A 25,614-nucleotide genomic window follows, 5' to 3' on the forward strand; every position below is an offset into this window, starting at 1 on the left:
AGATATACCATGGAACACAGTGAAGACAGTCATGATCAAGTGGAGAAAATATGGCACAACAGTGACATTACCAAGAACTGGACGTCCCTCCAAAATTGATGAAAAGACGAGAAGAAAACTGGTCTGGGAGGCTACCAAGAGGCCTACAGCAACATTAAAGGAGCTGCAGGAATATCTTACAAGTACTGGCTGTGTGGTACATGTGACAACAATCTCCCGTATTCTTCATATGTCTGGGCTATGGGGTAGAGTGGCAAGACAAAAGTCTTTTCATACAAAGAAAAACATCCAGGCCAGGACTTCCGGTTCCGGCGCCAACATGGCAAGTCGCTCCGCTAAAGCTCGCTACTTGCAAGACTGACTCCCCGACATACTGGACTTGACAACAGTCACAGTCTGGACCTACCGCTCAAAGAGTACTCCCGGTTTCACATGGACCGGTTTCTGGCTACAATGGGGAGCAGGAACAAACAGAAAGGACCGATGAAGGTTACTAGATCTCAATCAGTGGCGCGAAACATGGCGGATATTCCCGCCCAAGAGGCTCTCACAGAGAAGCCACTGACACAGTCAGAAGAAGATGCTGCAGGGGATCTCGATCACGGTGAAGAATTCACAGTAGATTACAAGCAACTAGCTTTAGAAGTTGCGGCGAGTATACTACCAGATCTACAAGACTCTCTATCTACCACGGTGTCAGCCTCCCTGTCGCAGATCCATCAGGACCTGGCTGAACATGGTCGCCGTCTTACTGAGGCAGAAGGGAGGATTGCAGAGATTGAAGATGACCAGAGCCATTACCGCGCTGAATGCTCCAGGCTCCAACAAGAGAACAAAAAGATCTTGATGAAATTAAATCACCTGGAGAATCGCTCAAGAAGAAATAATCTGCGGTTAGTGGGTATTGCCGAAACCGTGCCTCTGCATCAGCTGGTGAAATTATGTGAACAAGAGCTTCCCCAGGCACTGAACCTTACTGCACACTGTAAAGTGGAGAGGGCTCACCGGATAGGTCAAGCACCGTTAGCGGCAGGAAGACAGAATCGGGAAACGACATCACAAGCGGCGCTTATCCAAAGACCGAGACAGGTGATTGTACGCTATCTCGATTGAAAAAGCGGCCATACTTAGGGCTTACAAAAATAACAAAACACCCCTGATGCTAAGGGATTCCAGAGCCCTTCTGTTTGAAGATTTCTCAGCAGAAGTTACGAGAAGACGACGAGAATTTTCTTCAATCTACTCAGATCTCTATAAGGCACAAGTAAAGTTCACCCTGATATACCCTGCGATACTGAGGGTCCATGATGCAGAGGAGAACATCGATACCTTCCAGGATCCACAGGAGGCTAGAAGAGCCTTACAACATATCCTTCGCAATGAGGGCGATCGCTCGCCGCAATGAGGGCGGACGCTCATTCCAGTGAGACCCAGGTCAGTACGTGGCTGGAAAGAAAATTGTATTACCTGACTTTCTCAGGATTAGTGACACGGGTGGATCGATTTGGTCTAGGATATACAATGGAACTTACATGCTTGGATATGACCCGTTACTAGGCACTCCAGATATTTTCGCCTCAACCACTGTTTTTTAACTGAGACCGTGCGTTAACCTAGACGCACCGAATGTGGCCTTCTACAAATGTTCTTTTGTTATATTTCTATCTTTAACGTAGGAGTTATGCTTTAACACGCTATCTCAGTGAGATATTGAATAGAGCTGTAATGTTATGTTGGGAAGAAGTGAGGTCTGAATGTAATAATATAAGGCTTGTTTCTGGGGGGAGAAGGGGGGTCTTGTTATTGGGGGGAAGGTTTTATGTGTTTTCATCTCAGGTACTGGATACAGCATTTATGAAGGGGGAAAGAAGTATTATGGGCAGTGTCCGCTTTAATGCACGAAAATGATCAAAATTATCATGTGGAATGTGAAAGGGTTAAAGTCACCGCACAAAAGGATAATGGTCCTACGACATTTAAAGCGGCTGCGTGCAGATGTTGCTTTACTCCAAGAAACCCACTTGTTGAAAGCTGATTTTCACCGGATGCAGCGTCTGTGGGTGGGCCAGGTTATTGGTTCACCAGCAGATGGCTCTAGGGGGAAGAGGGGGGTAATGCTCTTGGTACATAGACGTTTGCAGTGCAAAACCATAGATAGCAAAGAAGATAGCGAGGGCAGACTTCTCCATGCCCGTCTTCAATTAGCAACAGACGTTTTAAGTATATATAACGTCTATGGACCAAATGACAACAACACTACCTTTTTCGATACCCTACGCCAAATGGTTTTGCAGGACACAACACCATTATGTATGGTAGCAGGTGATATGAACACTGTTAGCTCCTTTTCGGAGGATAGACGCAGTAACTCACAATGTCAGCCTAAGCCTAGACATAGGGACCTGATATTAGATCGAGTTGTAACAGACCTTCGTATGTATGATGCTTGGAGGTCCACTCATCCAGAGGATAGGGAGTTCACTCATTTTTCCCAGCCACATAATTCCTGGTCACGTATTGACTACTTTTTGGTTACGGAGTCACTCCTACAACGCACAACAGCAACGGAAATAGGTGATTTAGTAGTTTCGGATCACTCCCCGGTGGTCATTGAAATTACGGATTCCACGCCTAGAGGTAGTGACTTTCTATGGAGGTTTCCCTCAGATCTAACTTCTAATGAAAACTTTGTAGAAATGTTGAACCATTGGTGGATGGAGTACTGGAATGAGAATTTACCCACCAGTGATTCCCAATTGGCTTGGAGAGCGGGGAAAGCAGTATTAAGGGGCAGGATAATGGCATATATTGCCAGTTGGAAGAAAAAGGTGAATGGCAAGTTGAGAGAACTTACAGAGGTGCTCAGAAAATCTTATACGCAGTTTATACTGAATCCCTCCACTTCTACCAAATCACTCTGGCTGCAAGCCAAAGAGAGCCACGATAGTTGGCTTAGGAAGAGAGATGAATTAGAGGGGAAGAGAAAGGAAAAAAATATTATAAATACGGCAACAAAGCAGAGAGACTCCTAGCGAACCTAGCAAAAGGTTTTAAACCCTCTACCCAAATAATTGCAATAAGGGATAAAAAAAGGTTGTTTACTTACAAAACCCAAACAGATAGTGGATACCTTTAAGAGATTATATTCTGAACTTTATACTTCCACTATGAGTCCAGAAACCCAAGGAAAGTCATGGCTGGCTACCCTGTCTTTCTTTACCAGTTGTGTCCCGAGAAGAATTAGATATTCTGAATAACCCGATTACAGAAGAGGAAGTTCAGAGGGTCATTGGGAATTCCAGTAATGGGAAGGCGCCGAGGCCCGATGGATTCACTAACGAATTCTACAAGGCATTGAGTCTTAAGATTGCCCCGGTACTTGCGGCATTATACAATAAAATTTTACAAGGGCAGGAGATACCGCAAGACATGAATACAGCTTACATAAAAGTCCTACCGAAGGAAGGTACGGACTGTACTTTACCTTCATCATATCGCCCAATATCCCTGATCAATAACGATTTAAAATATATTTCCAAAATATTGGCGGACAGATTGGCCACATTTCTACCTAGGCTTATTTCACCGCATCAGGTGGGTTTCGTTCAGGGCAGATCGACGGTCTATAACATTCGCAAGGTTCTGGCGATACTTGATGACATCAAGACTAATCCACATTTTCATCCATCTCCAGCTTTACTAGCCATTGACGTTGAAAAAGCATTTGACAATTTAAGCTGGAGATGGTTGAACGAGGTATTGGATGAGATGGGATTTAGTGGTGCTTTTAGAACGTACATAGATAAACTGTACAGCTCCCCAATAGCTAGGATATCAATCCCGGGGTTCCTGTCGAAACAGTTTGTTCTTCAAAAGGGAACCAGGCAGGGGTGCTCACTTTCACCCCTGCTTTTCAATATTGCCTTAGAACCACTATCTAAAGTGATTACTCGAGACCATTCCATTAGAGGTATCAATATCAAGTCACAGACCCTTAAACATGCGTTATTTGCGGATGACCTTTTAGTGTTTTTGTCGCAGCCACAAACTGATCTCCCTATTATGTTTAAATTACCGTATTTATCGGCGTATAACACGCACGGGCGTATAACACGCACCTTCATTTTAGAGGGAAATTTCAGGAAAAAAAATTTAATTTCAAATAAAGCCTCTGATCTGCCCCCTCTGGTAACGCAAACCCCCCCCCCTCCCTCCCCAGTATTAATCATTGGTGGCAGTGGCCACAGGGTCCCCCTCCTCCCCCCCATCATTGGTGGCAGTGTCAGTTCCTATCGGAGCCCCAGCAGTGTAATGCTGGGGCTCCGATCGCTTACCATGGCAGCCAGGAGTCACGCTACTGAAGTCCTGGCTGCCATGGTATGTTAGTGAGCAGAGAGCAGCGCATTATACTCACGTGCGCTGTGGCCGCCGGTCGCTCCTTCTCATAGGTCTGTGCGGCGCATTGCTAATGCTGTAAGCATTAGCAATCCGCCGCACAGACAGAAGAAGGAGCGACCGGCGGCCACAGCGCACGTGAGTATAATGCGCTGCTCTCTGCTCACTAACATACCATGGCAGCCAGGACTTCAGTAGCGTGACTCCTGGCTGCCATGGTAAGCGATCGGAGCCCCAGCATTACACTGCTGGGACTCCGATCGGAACTGTGGGATATGGCCGGCACATTCATTGGTGGCGCAGTGGCCACAGTCCCTCCCCTCCTCCTCCTACTCTGTCCTCGTTGGTCTTCAGCGGCAGCCGGGCACAGTGGGGAGGGAGGGACTCCCTCCTCCTTCCTCCTTCCTCCTCCCTCCTCCTCCCTCCGCTGTGCCGGCCGGCTCAGTCCTGCCTCTCTGGCCTCCGGAGGACACGTTTCAGCCCTAATCGGCGTATAACACGCATACATCATTTGCCCCCTATTTTCAGGGGGAAAAAGTGCGTGTTATACGCCGATAAATACGGTACTTGATGATTTTGGACAATTGTCGGGGTTTAAAGTCAATAGACCCAAATGTGAACTATTGAACTTATCCTCTTTACATGGCCTAAAATCTGCAATGTTGCAGGATATACCAGTTATGGTAACTAACAAGTGTATTAAATATCTAGGTATAAAAATTGGTAAAACACCAGATACTTTGTATTCCCTTAATTATCCCCCTTTATTTAAAAAAATTATTTCGGAACTTAACACTTGGTCGAATTTACCCATATCGATGCTGGGTAGATGCTCATTGATTAAAATTATGTGTTTTAGCAAACTACTATACCCTATGCAGACGCTGCCTATTCTCCTGAAACACAAGGACATTCAGAATCTGCAAAGAGTGTTCAGGGAATTTATATGGAAATCTAAAAGGAGTAGAATAGCTATGAAGACTTTAACCGGGCAAAAGGATAGAGGTGGGATGGGATTTCCGGATGTTCGGAAATATAACCTAGCTAGTCTACTGAGACATAGCATAGACTGGATCCATAATACATCGCACTACTCGGTTCTACAGGTTGAAAGGGAAATGCCGCGACCCTGGTGCCTAGCTGCTCTTCTGCATACCAAATATTCACAATTACCTTGCAACATAAAACGTAGTGTCTTACTTATTTTTTTATTTATTTTTTTATTCAGAAAAATAGAAATTTACAATCTATCAATTCAATATCCAGGGAAATGTGATACAGCATAATTTCAGGCAGGAAGCTCTATATCTGGCAACCAGAGAAGTGTGAGAGGGGAATATAAGGAGGTTGGGAGTGCTGGACAAGGAACAGCTGAGGAGAAGGAGCTACGGATCCCTGAGTGAGCCAAAAAGGGTTGCAAAGCAAACCCAGAAAGCTACCATAAGGAAACAGCCCTATCTTACATAGAGCGCGCAGCCAACTGCTGCGACTTCCTGACCCCGGGTATAACTGAGTCAGGCGTGGTTCTTGACACCCTCGTGACACATCCATGACGGAGGCAAAGAGCCCAATATCCACAATTGATTTAATACCGCCATCATTTGGGGGAGAATAATTCCCTCATGCTTTAAATATAATTCGAATGGGAAACCATCCAACCCTGGAGACGTATTACCCTCAATAGATTTCAGCGTGGGTTGTAGCTTGATCAATTCAATCGGTCTATTCAACCAGTCTGTGTCTTTTTTATCAAATGCAGGAATCTGAATGTTGTCTAAATATTGATCTATTTTCTCTCCGTAATCTATAGGCCCAGCCTGGTATAACGTGGAGAAGTATTGAGTGAATTCCCCTAGAATATCTTCAGGGTCTCGCAAAATATTTCCTTCCCATAATGTTGTTATTCCCTCTTTGATTTTTTTACTATTGTAGATAGCAATTTACTTGGTTTACCAGATTCACTAAAGGTCCTCTGCCCCAAAAAGAACATTTTATTATGCGCTTTTTTATATAGATATTGTTTATAATCCTCTTGCGCTTTTTATAATTGATCTTGTTTTTCAGGAGTGTTTACCTGAGTGATCTCATACATTAAACTGATTAACTGATTAAGCGACCTTCTATTACTTTTTGAGTTTGGGCAAAGGAGTCCTTCTGTTTCCTAATTTGATAAGCATATATACCTCGGAGGAATGCCTTTAGCGAATCCCAGACCATATGAACATGTGTTGAGTTAATATTGTCACTCCAAAAGGACTTTATTTCTGCATTAATCTTATTAATATCCCTTATCAATGTCATCCAGTGGGGATTGAGTTTAAAAATTCTATTTTTGTTTGATTTTTTGTAACTATCAAATATTACCGTAACAGGGGAATGGTCGGAAATACCGTGACTTTCATAGTTCATTTTTTTAACCCTATTGATAAGCCCGGGGCTGACGTAGTGTCTTATTTAGGGACACAATAGCTGCGTGGAAGGCGGTAAGAAAGATGTTTGATCTTCCCTTTCAAGTATCCAAACGTATGCCCCTCTGGGAGCATCCGGAATTTAAAGCTCTTAGCATTAATGCTCAATTTGCCCAATGGAGGGACGGGGGATATCCATTGTTGATCATGTCTGGAATCGGGAAAGTGGTACATACTACACTTTTCAAGAACTGAGGCTGAAATACCAATTGGCGACATCTCAATTCTTGGCATATCAACAATTAATATCATTTTGGTCAACCAGAGTCAGGGATTTGACCCGTGAGTGTTCATCCAATGCATTTGATTCCCTCCTGCTTTCTGCAGTGACCAAAAAAGATCTATCAACCATTTATGGTCTTCTAAGGGACTTTGACTCTAAATTGGGAGATAACTCACTCTTTAAAGGGAACCTGTCATGTGGATATTTGATTATAATCTAACTAATTATATACAATCATTAACTACTAAAAAGTACCTTAGATGTATTCACTTACTGGTGTGACAGATGGTTACCTCATAATATACACACAAAGATGCCGCATGCTAATGAGCTGATTGGAGTCCGGCGGGAGGTGATCGAGTCCAGCGTATATTTATTTCAGAGCTATAGCCACTCCCCTGCCCACCTGCTGCTGATTCCTATGGAAACAAACTGTCATTCAGCAGCAGGTGGGCGGGGAGAGTCAGGAGCTCATAAATATTCATGACTCATCATTATCAGCTGGAGGTTTTCAATACAAGATGTTGGCAGATTGACTGGGTCAATTAAAGAAAGTGACCCAGCATTTTGCTAAGCGAATCAGTCACTTATTTATGTTGCCCTTAGTTAGGACACCATAAAACTGGTGACAGTTCCCTTTAAGTCCTGGCTCAAGTTCTTCCCTAATTTGATGTTACCAGACCAACTTCTAGATGGGTGGAACCTAATAAGAAAGGTGGTGGGTAGTGCGGTATGGAGAGAAACAAATTTTAAAATAATGCACAGAGAAATCTATGGCTTCCATTTGCCGAAATCAGCCACTCGGATTTCAACAGATAAATTGACGCACTGTCCAAAATGTAGCACATCAGGCACTGGTGTCACTCATGGGCTGTGGGAGTGCCCTGTGGTGCAAACTTTTTGGAAGGCTCTCCTAGATATGTTGAGCTCAAAATGTGACCTGAAAATTACCATGGATCCAGAAATCTTATTATTCCATGTTGGGAGGGCTGAAATGCTTCCAAAAATCCCACCAGCTTTTCAGGTTCTGATTTTGGCCGCTAAGAGGTGTCTATTGAGCCACTGGCTAGTACCAAAAGTGCCGAGTATAGCAGAGGTGATACAACAAACTAACAACTGTCTGACACTTGAGAGAATAGAAGCAGGACAAAAACAAAGCTTAAGGAACCCTTTTAAAAAAAATGGAGACAGTATATGGAAGCTTTATTATCAGAACAAGAAATAGTCACACATATTGCTCCGTTCATATATACAGAGTGGTACTTGAAGTTAGGAACATCAGATAAGTGGTACCAACTCCATACGATACATTCCTCGCAGCTTTTGGAAATGGGAAGATAGGTATGACTAAACTATTTGGAATATAATTCATCATTTAGGTTATATACGGGTACATGATTAAGGGAACCTTTGCAATAAGTGAGTATCTGAGATGAGGGATGGACGGGAGGGGGGAGGGGGGGCACTGTTGTGGATGTTATTGAATACAAATTAAAAAAATAAAAAGAGAGAGACATGCGAGAAATAGGTTTGGTGGAAACAGAAGGATGGAGTCTGTTATGTACTAACTATGCATGTTATCACGATGTGTATCGAGATGTATATCTTTTCTATCTGACTGATGTTTTTACCTGTACTTTTCAATAAAGAGAAGTTTACAAAAAAGCATCCAAGCCAGGCTACATTTTTGAAAAACACATCTGAAGTCTCCCAAAAGCATGTGGGAAAAGGTGTTATGGTCTGATGAAACAAGGTTGAACTTTTTGGCCATAATTCCAAAAGATATATTTGGCGCAAAAACAACACTGCACATCACCAAAAGAACACCATACCCACAGTGAAGCAAGGTGGTGGCAGCATCATGCCAAGGGCCTGTTTTTCTTCAGCTGGAACTGAGGCCTTAGTTAAGCTAGATGGAATTATGAACAGTTCCAAATACCAGTCAATATTGGCACAAAACCTTTAGGCTTCTGCTAGAAAGCTGAACATGAAGAGGAACCAACGACCCAAAGCAAACATTCAAATCAACAAAGGAATGGCTTCACTAGAAGAAGATTAACGTTTTGGAATGGCCCAGCAAGAGCCCAGACCCGAATCCGATTGAAAATCTGTGGGGTGATCTGAAGAGGGCTGTGCACAGGTGATGCCCTCGCAATCTGACAGATTTGGAGTGTTTTTGCAAAGAAGAGTGTGCAAATCTTGCCAAGTCAAAATGTGCCATGCTGATAGACTCATACCCAAAAAGACTGAGTGCTGTAATAAAATCAAAAGGGGCTTACAACAAAGTATTAGTTCAAGGGTGTGCACACTTATGCAACCATATTATTTTATTTTTATATTTTTTCTTTCCTCTACCTAAAAGATTTCAGTTTGTTTTTAAATTGAGTTGTACAGTTTATAGGTCACATTTAAAGTGGAAAAAGTTCTGAAATGATTTATCTTTGTCTCATTTTTTTACATCACAGAAACCTGACATTTTAACATGTAGACTTTCTATATCCACTGTGTATGTATATATATATATATATATATATATATATATATATATATATATACACACAGGTCCTTCTAAAAAAATTAGCATATTGTGATAAAGTTCATTATTTTCTGTAATGTACTGATAAACATTAGACTTTCATATATTTTAGATTCATTACACACCAACTGAAGTAGTTCAAGCCTTTTATTGTTTTAATATTGATGATTTTGGCATACAGCTCATGAAAACCCAAATTTCCTATCTCAAAAAATTAGCATATTTCATCCGACCAATAAAAGAAAAGTGTTTTTAATACAAAAAAAGTCAACCTTCAAATAATTATGTTCAGTTCTGCACTCAATACTTGGTCGGGAATCCTTTTGCAGAAATGACTGCTTCAATGCGGCGTGGCATGGAGGCAATCAGCCTGTGGCACTGCTGAGGTGTTATGGAGGCCCAGGATGCTTCGATAGCGGCCTTAAGCTCATCCAGAGTGTTGGGTCTTGCGTCTCTCAACTTTCTCTTCCCAATATCCCACAGATTCTCTATGGGGTTCAGGTCAGGAGAGTTGGCAGGCCAATTGAGCACAGTAATACCGTGGTCAGTAAACCATTTACCAGTGGTTTTGGCACTGTGAGCAGGTGCCAGGTCATGCTGAAAAATGAAATCTTCATCTCCATAAAGCTTTTCAGCAGATGGAAGCATGAAGTGCTCCAAAATCTCCTGATAGCTAGCTGCATTGACCCTGCCCTTGATAAAACACAGTGGACCAACACCAGCAGCTGACATGGCACCCCAGACCATCACTGACTGTGGGTACTTGACACTGGACTTCAGGCATTTTGGCATTTCCCTCTCCCCAGTCTTCCTCCAGACTCTGGCACCTTGATTTCCGAATGACATGCAACAGTCCAGTGCTGCTTCTCTGTAGCCCAGGTCAGGCGCTTCTGCCGCTGTTTCACTTCAAAAGTGGTTTGACCTGGGGAATGCGGCACCTGTAGCCCGTTTCCTGCACGCGCCTGTACACGGTGGCTCTGGATGTTTCTACTCCAGACTCAGTCCACTGCTTCCGCAGGTCGCCCAAGGTCTGGAATCGGTCCTTCTCCACAATCTTCCTAAGGGTCCGGTCACCTCTTCTCGTTGTGCAGCGTTTTCTGCCACACTTTTTCCTTCCCACAGACTTCCCACTGAGGTGCCTTGATACAGCACTCTGGGAACAGCCTATTCGTTCAGAAATTTCTTTCTGTGTCTTACCCTCTTTCTTGAGGGTGTCAATGATGGCCTTCTGGACAGCAGTCAGGTTGGCAGTCTTACCCATGATTGCGGTTTTGAGTAATGAACCAGGCTGGGAGTTTTTAAAAGCCTCAGGAATCTTTTGCAGGTGTTTAGAGTTAATTAGTTGATTCAGATGATTAGGTTAATAGCTCGTTTAGAGAATCTTTTCATGATATGCTAATTTTTTTTGATAGGAATTTTGGGTTTTCATGAGCTGTATGCCAAAATCATCAATATTAAAACAATAAAAGGCTTGAACTACTTCAGTTGGTGTGTAATGAATCTAAAATATATGAAAGTCTAATGTTTATCAGTACATTACAGAAAATAATGAACTTTATCACAATATGCTAATTTTTTTAGAAGGACCTGTATATGTGTGTGTGTGTGTAAATAAAATACAAATATCACAAACAAAAAAAATCGACAAGTAAAACAAAGGAAAATGGCAATTAGACCAACAATAAATATACAAAACACGTAATGTCGCACTAAAATGGGGTGGAGAACCAACACAGAGGTGCACCCACTTAACAGACAACACCCAGTCTGAAGGTAATAAAGAATATAAATAATGGAAGTGGGGCACACTCTAAAAGTATAGGGATCTTTATTAACACTATAGGTAACAATACAATAAAATATCAGCAAGTGTAAAATTGAATGGAGATCAGAGAATCAAAGAAAAAGTGGAACGCAGCAGATAAAATAATACTGACAATAAGATGATTACTAAATTATAAATGACCATAAAATATATATATAACAATATATTCAGTGTGTGCATGGATCCCAATATAGACTTTGAGTTCAAATGTCCGATCATAAATATAGAAACCCTATACAACGAGGGCAACAAAACTGAGAAAAATAAGTCAAACAACGAATAATAATAATAATATACATAGAATTATGCAACCAAAATATCACCAAAAAGAGAAAAATAAAATCGAAACTGACAGCAAATAAAGTGATTGATAGATAATAAAGCAGTATAATAACTGGACCCGAGTCATTTTTCTGGCTCTGTTCATTTCAACCATGACAAACAAAACACAAATAACATTCAATTAATTCAGCTTTGTTCCCCTACACGTGCCTCCTCCTCAGGGCTCGTTCACTGCAAAATGCGGTCCGCAATGCACGGGCACCGTCTGTGGGGCAGGTGTATGGGGATCGCAGACCCATTCACTTGAATGGGTCTGCGATCCTTCCGTTCCGCAAAAAGATAGAGCAAGTCCTACCGCCGTAGTGAATGGGTCCGCATCCGTCATGCAGAATGGCCACGGAACGGTGCAAATGCGGTCCGCAATACGGCAACGGGCATCACACGTTCGTGTGAACGAGCCCTAAGGCCACTTGCAAACGACCGTATGGCTTTTTCAGTAATTTGCGGTCCACAAAAAAACGATCCGTAAAAAATACAGATGACGTCCGTGTGCATTCAGTTTTTTTTGCGGGACGGAACAGCTGGTCCCTGATAGGACAGTACTATCCTTGTCCGTTATTCGGACAGTAATAGGACATGTTCTATCTTTGAACAGAACGGAAAAAACGGAAACGGAAGGCATACAGAGTACCTTCAGTTTTTTTGGGCGGATCCATTATATACGGAACGCAAAAAACGGAACGGAAACGGAAAGAAAAAACATTTGTGTGCAAAAGGCCTAAGTTAAATGATCCCCCTGAGCGTTAAGCTAAATGTTATTAGTTGTTTCCATCAAACTTTGATAGTGGCAGAGGAACGCCGAGAGACTTTATTACATTGTAATTAAAACAATACTACGGGCACCATACCCTCCTGGCACTAGAAGAACACTCACAGGTGGCACTATTACCATAATATCAGGGTCAATCCCTTAGCCTCTGGAACCTGCCCCCCACCATCCATGAGCAGCCCCCACAGAGAAAGGCACCCGTATTCATCTTACTATTTTCAATACTCAGCAGGAGGTTGACAGTCACAAACCCAACAGAGCAGAAAGCTAGACACAAGTGCCAGGAAAGTGATGGAGCTGCAGGTGGCACACAGGATTCCACGCATCTCACTGTTTATATAGAGTAGGTTATTAAAAGCTAGTAGAGTAGCCGAGGCTTGCCTCATATCATTAAAGTTATGAAAGATAAAGCGATATGACTCACGTCTATAGTGTTTTCAGCTGCTGCGCCACACCCATGGATGGCACAGACAGAGGAATGAAAAAACAGGTAGCCAACATTACAACATTCAAGCAGAGCTGGTTGGATGGTGCCCTGTGCAGTACTTTCTACTGACACCGCCCCTCATGATATGTACCATGTAGTGTCCACATAATACAAATACAATACAAAAATAAACATGCCATACACTGCACAATTATGCAGAATAGCTAGTCAGCCGTATGCGCTTTGGGTGGTACTATGTACTGTATGTACTACAGCTGACACTGTGGCTGGTGCTCTTACCAAATCTGTTTTGTACTATTAGTAACTAGGAGATTCCTTTCCAACAAAATGTCCACGCTTAGAGCTCATGCACATGAACGTATTTTTTTTTTTCGTTTCTGTTCCGTTTTTTTTAACAGGTCAGTATTTCACTTCACTTCAATGGGTCCGCAAAAATAACAGAAATGTCTCCGTGTGAAATTCGTTTCTGTATGTCCGGCCCGCAAAAAAAAAAAAAAATAGAACATGTCCTATTATTGTCCATTTTCCAGACAAGGATAGGCATTGTTACAAAAAAAAAAAAAAACACAAAAAAAAGGATGCAATATGGATGTCACACGGATGTCATCTATTAGCATCAGAGGGGGAGAGGGAAGGAAGCACGACATGGCTGCAGCCTGAGAGAACAGTGTACTGCTTTTCTATTTTATTTTTCATGTTCTGCAATTGTTATATCTGAGAACACAAGATAGACAAATAAAGAGATTATGTCACGTTTGGTTGGTTTGTCTTATTCTTTGCTTGGATTCTGGGTTTAGTAGCCCTTTAACTGATATCTGCATCCAGTACAGTTACTTCTCCATAGGTTCAGGTGCTAAGTGTAGGATCAGTGGTGCAAGCCTTAGGCCTCTTTCACACAAGTGTGTCCGGATAAGGTCCGGATGCGTTTTGACTGCAATTGCGTTCCGTTGTTCAGTTTTTATTGCGCGGGTGCAATGCATTTTGCACACGTGTGATAAAAAACTAATTGTGGTACCCAGACCCGAACTTCTTCACAGAAGTTCAGGTTTGGGTTCAAGGTTGTGTAGATTGACATCATGGTGATGGATCATGTGATGGACCATGTGATGAGCGTAGTGACGTCATCAAAGGTCCTATTCCTCACAGAAGAGATGCTGGCTGCGCGAACAAGTGGATTAAGGTGAGTAAAAAAAATATATTTTTTTTTTAACCCCTCCAGCTCTATTTTACTTAGCATTCTGTATTCAGAATGCTATTATTTTCACTTATAACCATGTTATAAGGGAAAATAATAATGATCAGGTCCCCATCCCGATCGTCTCCTAGCAACCGTGCGTGAAAATCGCATCGCATCCGCACTTGCTTGCGGATGCTTGCAATTTTCACGCAGCCCCATTCACTTCTATGGGGCCTGCGTTGTGTGAAAAACGCACAATATAGAGCATGCTGCGATTTTCACACAACGCACAAGTGATGCGTGAAAATCACCACTCATGTGAACAGCCCCATAGAAATGAATGGGTCTGGATTCAGTGCGGGTGCAATTGCGTTCACCTCACGCATTGCACCCTGCGCGGAAAATCTCGCCCGTGTGAAAGGGGGCCTTAGGGTCACTGTTGTCCCCTCATTGGTAATAAATGATGTGCACCCTCTTAGGCTAACCCTGTTATAAAAGCTACCATACACATTAATGTTAGGCTACTTTCACACTAGCGTTTTGGCTGGATCCAGCAGGGTTCAGCAAAAACGCTTCCATTACTGATAATACAACCATCTGCATCTGTTAAGAACGAATCCGGTTGTATTATCTTTAACATAGCCAAGACGGATATGTCATGAACCCCATTGAAAGTCAATAGGGGACGGATCCGTTTTCTATTGTGTCAGATAGAGTCTGAGAAAACGGATCCGTCCCCATTGACTTGCATAGTGGGTCATGACAAATCTGTCTTGCTCCGCATCCCAGGACGGAAAGCAAACCGCAGCATGCTCCGGTATGAGAACGGAATGGAATGCATTTTGGAGCATTCCGTTCTGTTACATTTTTTCCCCATTGACAATGAATGGGGACAAAACTGAAGCGTTTTAATATTAACTCTAGTGTGAAAGTAGCCTAAGCCGCACTCTCCAATTTCAGTGGGTTTAGCCAACCATGTAATGTTTAGGCAGGGCCTCTGGATTGTCACCGGATGGCAAATCTCAGAAGAAAGATGGATCAGGCAGCTGGATCTCATTCCCAATTATGTTGTTTTCAGCAGATACGCGACCCCCAGAGGTGTCCAGCAGCAGGTTATCCCCACTGCCCTATAGAGAACACATGCATATTCTGCCAAACCAAGCATGCCTGTCTGTGTATGGGAGTTGGGAGAGATAGGTGTTAGATGAACAAGTGTTTGCCCAACAGCTATGTAAAATGCATGGCCAGTTTTAGAGTCATAGTAAGGTATTCCTAAGCATGTGGTAAAGTTTGAATTTATATCTAAATACCTTGGCCAAAGAAAAATGTCATGCTGGCCATCACCTTGCACTGAGTCCACAGCGGAACATGCCCCTGTAGTACTCCTAGCTTCTTCCTTTCCTAGTTCTGTCCCTCCTGACTGCATTGTGCTCCAAAAACGAATAAGTCCCCTTTAGTGTTGAGCGAAGCCGAATTGCAAATTTCGGGTCCATACCGAACTTTGCGAGTTCGGGTACCCCGACCTGAACTTTGCAGCAAAAGTTTGGGTTCGAGTTCGGTGTTCAGGCATTTAATAAAGCTTGTTGAAAGGCTGCAGAGTATCCAATCAACAAGCTCTTAAGCTGTAGGCACTTATTAGGAATGACTGTGATTGGCTGGTGCATCATGTGACCCAGCCTCTATACAAGCTGGATCACGTGTAGCACCGCCCATCAGCTCTGAGCGGTGGAGGGACAGGAAGCAGGCAGCTGAAGTGAGGGAGAGTGCTAGGAATCTCATCTTTATTCTGTAGGTAACCTATAGGTGCAATACACCAGCTTTGCACCCCTGACAGAAATATAATAATCTGGCTGTTAATTCTGTGGGTGACCTATAGCGATTGTTATTTTTTTTGGGTGCAAGGCACCATTTTTGACCTCTGACATACAAATATAATAGTTCATCTGTCTGTTAGTTCAGTGGGTGACATATACCCATTTTTGGTGTGAGGTACACCTGCACTGCATATGTGACAGGGAAATTACAGGTGTGAGGTACACCTGCACTGCATATGTGACAGGGAAATGTATCTAGTTAAGGCTCCTTTCACACTAGCGTTCGCTGGTCCGCTCGTGAGCTTCGTTTGAAGGAGCTCACGAGCGGACCCGAACGCAGCCGTCCAGCCCTGATGCAGTCTGAATGGAGCGGATCCGCTCAGACTGCATCAGTCTGGCGGCGTTCAGCCTCCGCTCCGCTCGCCTCCGCACGGACAGGCGGACAGCTGAACGCTGCTTGCAGCGTTCGGGTGTCCGCCTGGCCGTGCGGAGGCGTGCGGATCCGTGCGGATCCGTCCAGACTTACAATGTAAGTCAATGGGGACGGATCCGTTTGAAGATGCCACAATGTGGCTCAATCTTCAAGCGGATCCGTCCCCCATTGACTTTACATTGAAAGTCTGGACGGATCCGTCCGAGGCTATTTTCACACTTAGCTTTTTTTTTGCCATTTTAATGCAGACGGATCCGTTCTGAACGGAGCCTCCGTCTGCATTATTATGCGCGGATCCGTTCAGAACGGATCCGCCCGAACGCTAGTGTGAAAGTAGCCTAATCCGTCTGTTAGTTTGGTGGGTGACATATACCAATTTTTGGTGTCAAGTACACCTGCACTGCATCCGTGATGGGGAAATTAATATACTTAATCCATCTGTTAGATCGGTGGGTGACATATACCCATTTTTGGTGTGAGGTACACCTGCACTGCATACGTGACAGGAAAATTATTATAGTTAATCCTTCTGTTAGTTCAGTGGGTGACATCAAAGAATGAGGAGAGCATCAAATAAGGGACATGGCCCTGGTCGTGGTGCTGCTAGTGTTGGTGGGCTACACGCCCAAATGAAACCCCTTCCTCAGGTGCACGTAGGCGACAAAACATTCAGTGTTATTTTGTAGGCCTGAATACCGGTGTATGAATGGTGAGGCCAGAACAAGTAGAGGTGGTAGTAGATTGGGTGGCTGACAGTGGATCCAGTTCCTTCACATTGTCTCCCACCCGGTCCCCTGCTGAAAGCGCAGAGTTGGCACCTGCAGCCCATGGGAATCTGTCTTTCACCTCACCGCCTTGCAAATCAGCCAAGCAGTCTGAGCCCCAAGTCATGCAGCAGTCTCTTATGCTTTTTGATGACTCTTCTGGAGGGGTTTCCATGGGCCATCCACCTAGCCCTGCCCCAGAAGTGGAAGAGATTAAGTGCACTGATGCCCAACTACTTATGTTTCAGGATGTGGACATGGAGGACCACCGCAGCACATCTCTGATAATGACGAAACACAGGTGCCAACTGCTGTGGCTTTCTGCAGTGTGCAGACCAGCAAGGAGGGCAGGGGTGAAGAGTGGGTGGAAGATGATGTCCTAGACCCCACATGGAATCAAGGTCATGCGAGTGACGTGTGCAGTTCAGAGGAAGAGGTGGTGGTGACACAGCGCTAGCAGCACAGCAAAAGCAGAGTGGCCATCCCCTAGCCAGTACGCCTGCTACTGCCCTCCACACCCAGGGTCTGAGCACACCAAAGCCAGCTCCAAGGAGTTCTTCAGACAAGGTGCTCACGACAAGACGCGAGTGGTTTGCACGCTGTGCAATAGGAGCCTGAAGCGAGGCATAAATGTTCTAAACCTGAGCACCACCTGCATGAACAGGCATCTAAATGCAAAGCATGAGCTGCAGTGGTGTAGACACCTCAAAAACCACGAAAGATCTCAGGCTCCTCCTGCCACCCTGCAAACAGAGGATGTGGCAGCAACACCACCACCTCTACCACTGTCACCGTCGCCAACAATCTCCACACTGTCCCATGAAAGCGTTTAGCTGTCCATCCCCCAAACACTGGAGAGAAAGTACGCGATCCCTGGCCCTGAATAACAGCATTTCAAAATTCCTGGCCTTTGAAATGCTGTCATTCCGTTTGGTCGAGACGGAGACTTTTAAAAACCATATGAGGTGGCTGTCCCAGAGTACATGGTTCCCAACCGCCACTACTTTTTTAGGTGAGCCACCCCTGCCCTGCACAACCAAATGGTGGACAAGATCAGGTGTGCACTGCGCAACGCCATCTGTGGCAAGTTCCACATAACCACTGATACGTTGACAAGTAAGCACAGTCAGGGACGTTATATCTCCCTAACAGCACACTGGGTAAATGCAGTGGCGGCTGAGCCTGAGGCAGATAGCAGTTTGGCACATGTCCTTCCACCACCGAGGATTGCAGGACGTTTCTCGTTGCCTCCTCCTCCTACTCCGCTTCCTCCTCTACAACCTCCTTATCCGGTCAGAGTAACGCCTGCACCACCAACTTCAGCACAGCCAGGGGGAAAAGACAGCAGGCTGTTTTGAAACTCATCTGTGGAGCTGTGGATGGGCATGGAACAACAGACCAATGAGTGATTGGTGCCACTGAGCCTCAAGCCCGGCCTGGTGGTGTGCGATAATGGGCGATATCTCGTAGCAGCTTAGTCCCCTTTTTAATATTAGTCCTCTAGTCTATCTGGGAACTTCTAGGTGAGATGACAACATGACTGCTACAACAGATACCATAGGAGATACCATAGGAGTTTTCGCTCAGCCTTCTTATCAGATTAATCAGCCTAGTTAAGCAGTGATGGATGAAACAGGGCATGTAAGATAGAAACCAGTGATTCAAGATTATAGAAAAGCTGGATGGCAGCCCTACAGTCACATTAGAAAGGATTTATAACGTATATCTTGTTCCACATGAACTTAAAGGGACACTTCCATCAAAAATGAATATTTAATTTAATTTTTTGTTATAAAAAAAAACAAAAACAAGTGGATGGTTTGCTGGATATGATTTTATGGAGTCATTCTATGTATTCTACTTCCTGTCCTGGCTCTTTTGTTTCCTCTTTGACTTTTAGCACAACAAACAGACTTCATGAACTCTCTCCATCAGACCATCGCTGTGACCAGAGATAGACCCACTGTAGTGACTCAATTAGAAAATCACTTATTACACTAATCAATGCAATCCTCTTCTGTAGGCATCTTTATCTAGGCCTATCAAGTGAACACTAGAGCTGTCCTACTGTTGTCCCAACTCTACACCTACTATTATCACGATGATTACGCTTCAGATAACATGTTCACAGCACTTACCTATCTATATAGGAGGTGTTATCATTTGTGCTGACTGCAACAGAAAGACAGAAATTTGCAATTAATTTTCAATTGTATAATACTGCCAAGATGAAAAAGAGAAGCAAGCAAAAATGTCTTCTATGTCTATTGAGTTAAAAAAAATATTCCTTTTCGATGGAAGTGTCCCTTTGACAGGTGATTGTAACATCAGGGTAAAGTGTTCACATTATCACAGAGCATTCATTAGGCATTCAGGTAACAAATGTTTGTACGAAACAAGCCAGAACAGGCAGCGAACAAAACACACCATAAACATCCAGAGCTTTCCTTTCCTGCCCCATAATATATTCCAGCCGTATGGCTGACCATTCACACCAACAGAGTGTCTGACAAATTTTCTGACCAATCATTGGTCAGAAGACAATTTACACACACAAATCTTTAGTTATACCCACCAATTATTGGACAGAAATTGGTCAGATAATCTGTTGGTGCAATACAGCCCTAAAGTAATAAAAGGCACAGATGTGACATTTCTTTAATTCAAGTTTTGGGGAGTTTTCGCGGCTGCAGCAAGACATATACCACGTTTCGTTACAATGTATCAGTGTAGATAATCACCCTGGTATCCAGAACAAGAAAAAAATTGGACTGCTGATATTTTAAATTCACAAGGTATTGTCTAAGCTGATATGCTATAACAAACCCTCAGATGTGTGAGCACAACTAGGTCAGGATTTGTGCTCAGTCTCCGAATTTTAACTATTCCTATTCACAGATAGCAAGCAGAGGTTTTCAAAATGGTGAATAATTAAATAAAGTTGAAGAAATTCTGATGACACAATGATTTAGTATTAATCTTCACAATGATTAACAAAGCATAAATTGTCACATAGAGTCTGAAGGAACATTAGACTATGTCATCACATCCTGTGGAATTTAAGAAGAGAACAATGATCTGCGTACAGAGCTGAAGGTAAAGAAATACCTATGGTATTTGTCTTCTGGGAGGGGATGTCAACCCAACCTCATCCTCATAGAACAGCACATAGGTTAACTATTGAGCCCTTGGCCTATCAGACAGAGATGAAAAAAACTGCGGCATGTTCCTGATTATTCTGAAGGAAAGTCTGAACTTTTCCAAGTTCAACCCAGCAAACTGACGTCAGCCAACAAGAATAATAGATATGATACACACAATCTGAATAGTTCATGCTCTTGACAGCAAACCATATTTTAGAACAAAGAATATAAAACTTCCATCTACATACAAGAATATTACTACTATAATTCTGCTCCTATTGTGGGGATTCGCTCTGGTACACAGGATAAGCAGACGCTGTATAGAGGCACCAACCAGTTCTTAAATCAAACAGTTCAGTGTTTATTCACACTCTTGGCAAGTTCATAAACAAAAAGCCCCATTCAACACAAAAAGTCACCTTTTGGTTTTGGTGTTAGTTTACAACCAGCTAGCAGTTCTGCATCAAAGAGTCCATAAACAGACTTTAAGCAGCCTGTTTCCCCTCACACTGGTCTCATACCTCCATTCCCAGCACAAGCCTCAGATCCCAATACAGAGATCCTTTCTGCTCAACCCAGCTGTCTTTTAAAGGCAGCTAGGTGTTATTAAAACCCGGAGCCCCAAGAACATGTTGGTACGCTAGATCTAGTACCAGTTTGCTATAAGCCTTGGGCACGACCAACTGTTCCACATTCTCCCCCCGTAGTTGGTTGACAGGATACAGCAAATCATGGAGAACCACAAAACACAGAAATATTGACTCGGACCCCGGTTGTTATGGTTCTCCATTGATCATTAACACATTCTCCCATTCTCGGGATAATGTGGGGTCCCTGTGTTGTGCTGTATTGAAATTATCACCGGAGACATTCAAGTCTGCCAATTCAGGGCCCGGCGGCATGTCGTCCACTTCCTCCAACCACCACATTCAACGGGGTTGTTCCCCCCTCATCCACCAAAGTGGCAGTCACCCCTACCGCTGGCCTTTCGGCCTCGGGTTCCAAGAGTTCTGGCCTCCCACTTAAGCAAGGCCAATTCCCTGGGGTTATCCCTGACTCTTGGGGACCGGTAAGTCTCATAGCTGGCCACAGTTCCGGGAAGCGCAGGAAGTCTTTTCCTATTATTAGTTCATAGTGTAGATTTGTGGCGAAGGCCACTTGAATCCTCCTGCCGGCAACCGTGGTTAAACACACCAGAGCGGTGGGGTAGTCTTTTAAGTCACCATGTATGCATATTACCTCGACTTTCCGGCCAGTAAACTCAGCGGGTCGCACCAGGGTAGCCCTTACCAGGTTCACCAGACTCTCCGGGTCCAGCAGAGCCACCGCTGGAGTGTCTCTCACTTCCACCTGGCATAGGTGATTATTATCTAGAGACTCCCTAGTACCTGTTGCACACGGTTTCCTGGCATATAGCGACCGACAGTAAGCCATAGTTAGTGTCCATGGGCTCAACCCTTTGGGGACAGTCGGCCCTTAAGCGACCAGGCTCATGACGTCGCCAACAGATCACCGGAGCCAGGTTCGCAGTGGGTATCTCACGTGAGGGCTTTTTCGGCTCCAGTCTCCAAATGTGGGGTGGGGATTGTCGGGGTTTAACTGCCCCATCCCGAAAGAGCCCCCCTTTAGTTTCCTGGTAGCCTCATATCGTTTAACCCCTTAAGGACACAGCCTTATTACACCATTTTTTGCAAATCTGACCAGTGTCACTTTAAGTGCTGATAACTTTAAAACGCTTTGTCTTATCCAGGCCGTTCTGAGATTGTTTTTTCGTCACATATTGTACTTCATGACACTGGTAAAATGAAGTAAAAAAAATAATTTTTTTTGCACCAAAAAATACCTAATTTAACAAAAATTTGGAAAAATTCGCAAATTTCAAAGTTTCAGTTTCTCTACTTCTGTAATACATAGTAATACCCCTAAAAATTGTGATGACTTTACATTCCCCATATGTCTACTTCATGTTTGAATTATTTTGGGAATTATATTTTATTTTTTAGGGATGTTACAAGGCTTAGAAGTTTAGAAGCAAATCTTGAAATCTTTCAGAAATTTACAAAAACCCAATTTTTAGGGGCCACTACAGCTGTGAAGTCACTTTGCGAGGCTTACATAATAGAAATCACCCAAAAATGACCCCATTCTATAAACTACACCCCTGAAGGTATTCAAAACTGATTTTACAAACTTTGTTAACCCTTTAGGTGTTGCATAAGAGTTATTGGCAAATGGGGATGAAATTTGAGATTTTTTTTTTTTTCTGCCCAATTTTCAATTTTAACCAATTTTTTCCACTAACAAAGCAAGGGTTAACAGCCAAACAAGACTGTATCTTTATTGCCCTGACTCTGCCGTTTACAGAAACACCCCATATGTGGCCGTAAACTACTGTACGGCCACACGACAGGGCACAGAAGGAAAGGAATGCCATGGTTTTTGGAAGGCAGATTTTGCTGGACTGTTTTTTTTTACACCATGTCCCATTTGAAGCCCCCCTGATGCGCCCCTAGAGTAGAAACTCCAAAAAAGTGACCCCATTTTAGAAACTACGGGATAGGGTGGCAGTATTGTTGGTACTAGTTTAGGGTACATATGATTTTTGGTTGCTCTATATTCCACTTTTTGTGCAGCAAGGTAACAAGAAATAGCTTTTTTGGCACCGTTTTTTTTTAGGTTTTTACAACATTCATCTGACAGGTTAGATCATGTGGTAATTTTATAGAGCAAGTTGTCACGGACGCGGCGATACCTAATATGTATACAATTTTATTTATTTATGTAAGTTTTACACAATGAATTAATTTTTAAAACAAAAAAAAGTTTTTGTGTCTCCATAGTCTAAGAGCCATAGTTTTTTCAGTTTTTGGGCGATTATCTTAAGTAGGGTCTCATTTTTTGCGGGATGAGATTACGGTTTTATTAGCACTATTTTGGGGTGCATATGACTTTTTGATCGCTTGCTATTACACTTTTTGTGACGTAAGATGACAAAAAATTGCTTTTTTTACACCGTTTTTTTTTTTTTTTACGGTGGTCACCTGAGGGGTTAGGTCATGTGATACTTTTATAGAGCCGGTCGATACAGACGCAGCGATACCTAATATGTATACTTTTTTTATTTATGTACGTTTTACACAATGATTTCATTTTTGAAACAAAAAAAAATCACGTTTTAGTGTTTCCATAGTCTAAGAGCCATAGTTTTTTCAGTTTTCGGGCGATTATCTTGGGTAGGGTATGATTTTTGCGGGATGAGATGACGGTTTGATTGTTACAATTTTGCTGTACATACAACTTTTTTGATCACTTTTATTACCTTTTTTGGGAAGTAAGGTGGGCAAAATTTCAATTTCATCATAGTTTTTTATTTTTTATTTTTATGGCGTTCGGGTAAAGTAATATGACCGTTTTATAGATCAGGTCGTTACGGACACGGCGATACCAAACATGTGTAGGGAATTTTATTTTTTTCATTTTTAATCAGTGATAAATGTGTTTTTCGATTTTTATTTTATTTTCACTTTCTTTTTGACCCAGACCCACTTGGCTTCTTGAAGATCCAGTGGGTCTGATGTCTGTATAATACAGTACAGAACAATATATATTGTACTGTACTGTATTTTACACTCTGTCTGAACAGATCTATGCCTTTTAGCACAGATCTGTTCAGCACCATGGACAGCAGGATGCCTGAGAAGAGGTCCTGTTGCCATGGGAATCTTCCCCGTCTGCTGCTCAGTAGTGGTCAGAACTGCGCGGGGAAGGGTGAGGACGGGGCTTCGGGGGCTGCATGGGAGCTCTCTCCCTCTCCATTCGGGGGGCTGCAAAGGCACAGCAGCCCCCTGCGCTGTTAACCTTTTCCATACAGCGGTCCGTACGGACCGTTGTATGGAAAGGGTTAAACGGCTGACATCGCAGCACAGATGTCAGCCGTTTATACCAGGGTGCCAGCAATGTGCTGGCACTCTGGTTTACCCACTAGACGCCAACGATTATTCAAGGGAAGGCGGGCGGGGGCCGCACCGTCCGCAACCCTCCGCCTGCACCTCCCACCGGGCAAAAATCACTCAGGGGTGCAGGGGGGGGATACAGATATATTTTAGGAATCCTAAAGTTTCTGATCCCCGCGGTCAGGGACCACGGGGATCAGAAACTGCAGAAATCGCAGCAAACCGCAGGTCTGAATTGACCTGCGGTTTGCCACGATCGCCGACATGGGGGGGTCACGGGACCCCCCCGCGCATTTAGCCTAGGTGCCTGCTCAATGATTTGAGCAGGCACCGGCTCCGATCACTGCCAGCCGAACGGCAGTGATTGGAAATATACAGGGCGTACCAGGGGACGTACCTGTACGCCCTATGTCCTTAAGGGGTTAACCAGGTCCAGGTCAAGGGCATTAACAGGAGACGCCTGGCCAATCCAAAGCTGAAGAGGGTATGGCAACACCCTCCAGAACATATCAGCTAAAATACGGTCCAACATAGCAGTGGGACTCGGTACGTCTGGTTGTAGCCATTTTTGTAATAGGTGAAATAGAGCATAATACTTGGTCTCGTGGGCTCAGACGGGTAAAACTCCCACTGGTGCACCCTCTGGGCCAGGACCAACACATTCACCCCCAGCCTCGCCAGGATCTCACCCTTGACTTTCTGGTAATCGGCCGCTTGCTTGTTTGGTAAAGTTAAAATACACCTGTTGGGACCGGAGCAACGACCTCAGCCCACTAATCTTGGGGTAGATTCTTCCTAGCGGCCACTTTCTTGAATACCGCCATCATCCATAGGTGCCATCTTGGGAATCGCCGTACAAACTGCTTTCCGGGCATCAAGAACGCTCATGGATGCTCCTGCCGTCTGTAGAGCCATCACGTGTTACAGCGGCAGCTGGTTTGTTTCTTGCTGCAGCTTATTAGCTTTCCACTGTTGCAGGTTAGCCTCCAAGAGGGCCTTCATTACAGCTTTCATTTTGCAGAGTAACACGGGTTGAAGCTTAGCTGGTTTAATCCAGGACATACATACAGACGTGGACAAAATTGTTGGTACCCTTTGGTCAATGAAAGAAAAAGTCACAATGGTCACAGAAATAACTTTAATCTGACAAAAGTAATAATAAATTAAAATTCTATAAATGTTAACCAATGAAAGTCAGACATTGTTTTTCAACCATGCTTCAACAGAATTATGTAAAAAAATAAACTCATGAAACAGGCATGGACAAAAATGATGGTACCCCTAACTTAATATTTTGTTGCGCAACCTTTTGAGGCAATCACTG

General features: G+C 43.6%; 1 protein-coding gene across 7 annotated transcripts in view; it reads right to left on the reverse strand.

The window, feature by feature from the left end:
• Positions 1-25,614, reverse strand: part of LOC122928681 (CMP-N-acetylneuraminate-beta-galactosamide-alpha-2,3-sialyltransferase 4-like) — a 200,168-nt gene that overhangs the window by 44,661 nt on the left and 129,893 nt on the right. The window contains exon 5 of one of the 7 annotated variants that reach the window (XM_044281776.1): positions 19,333-19,366. The exons of the other annotated variants lie outside the window; for them this stretch is intronic. The gene's annotated coding sequence lies outside the window, so the exon portion shown is untranslated. The remainder of the gene's footprint in view (positions 1-19,332; positions 19,367-25,614) is intronic. 7 annotated transcript variants of the gene reach the window in all.

Source organism: Bufo gargarizans, chromosome 2 (assembly GCF_014858855.1).
Source record: "Bufo gargarizans isolate SCDJY-AF-19 chromosome 2, ASM1485885v1, whole genome shotgun sequence".
Taxonomy (NCBI): domain Eukaryota; kingdom Metazoa; phylum Chordata; class Amphibia; order Anura; family Bufonidae; genus Bufo; species Bufo gargarizans.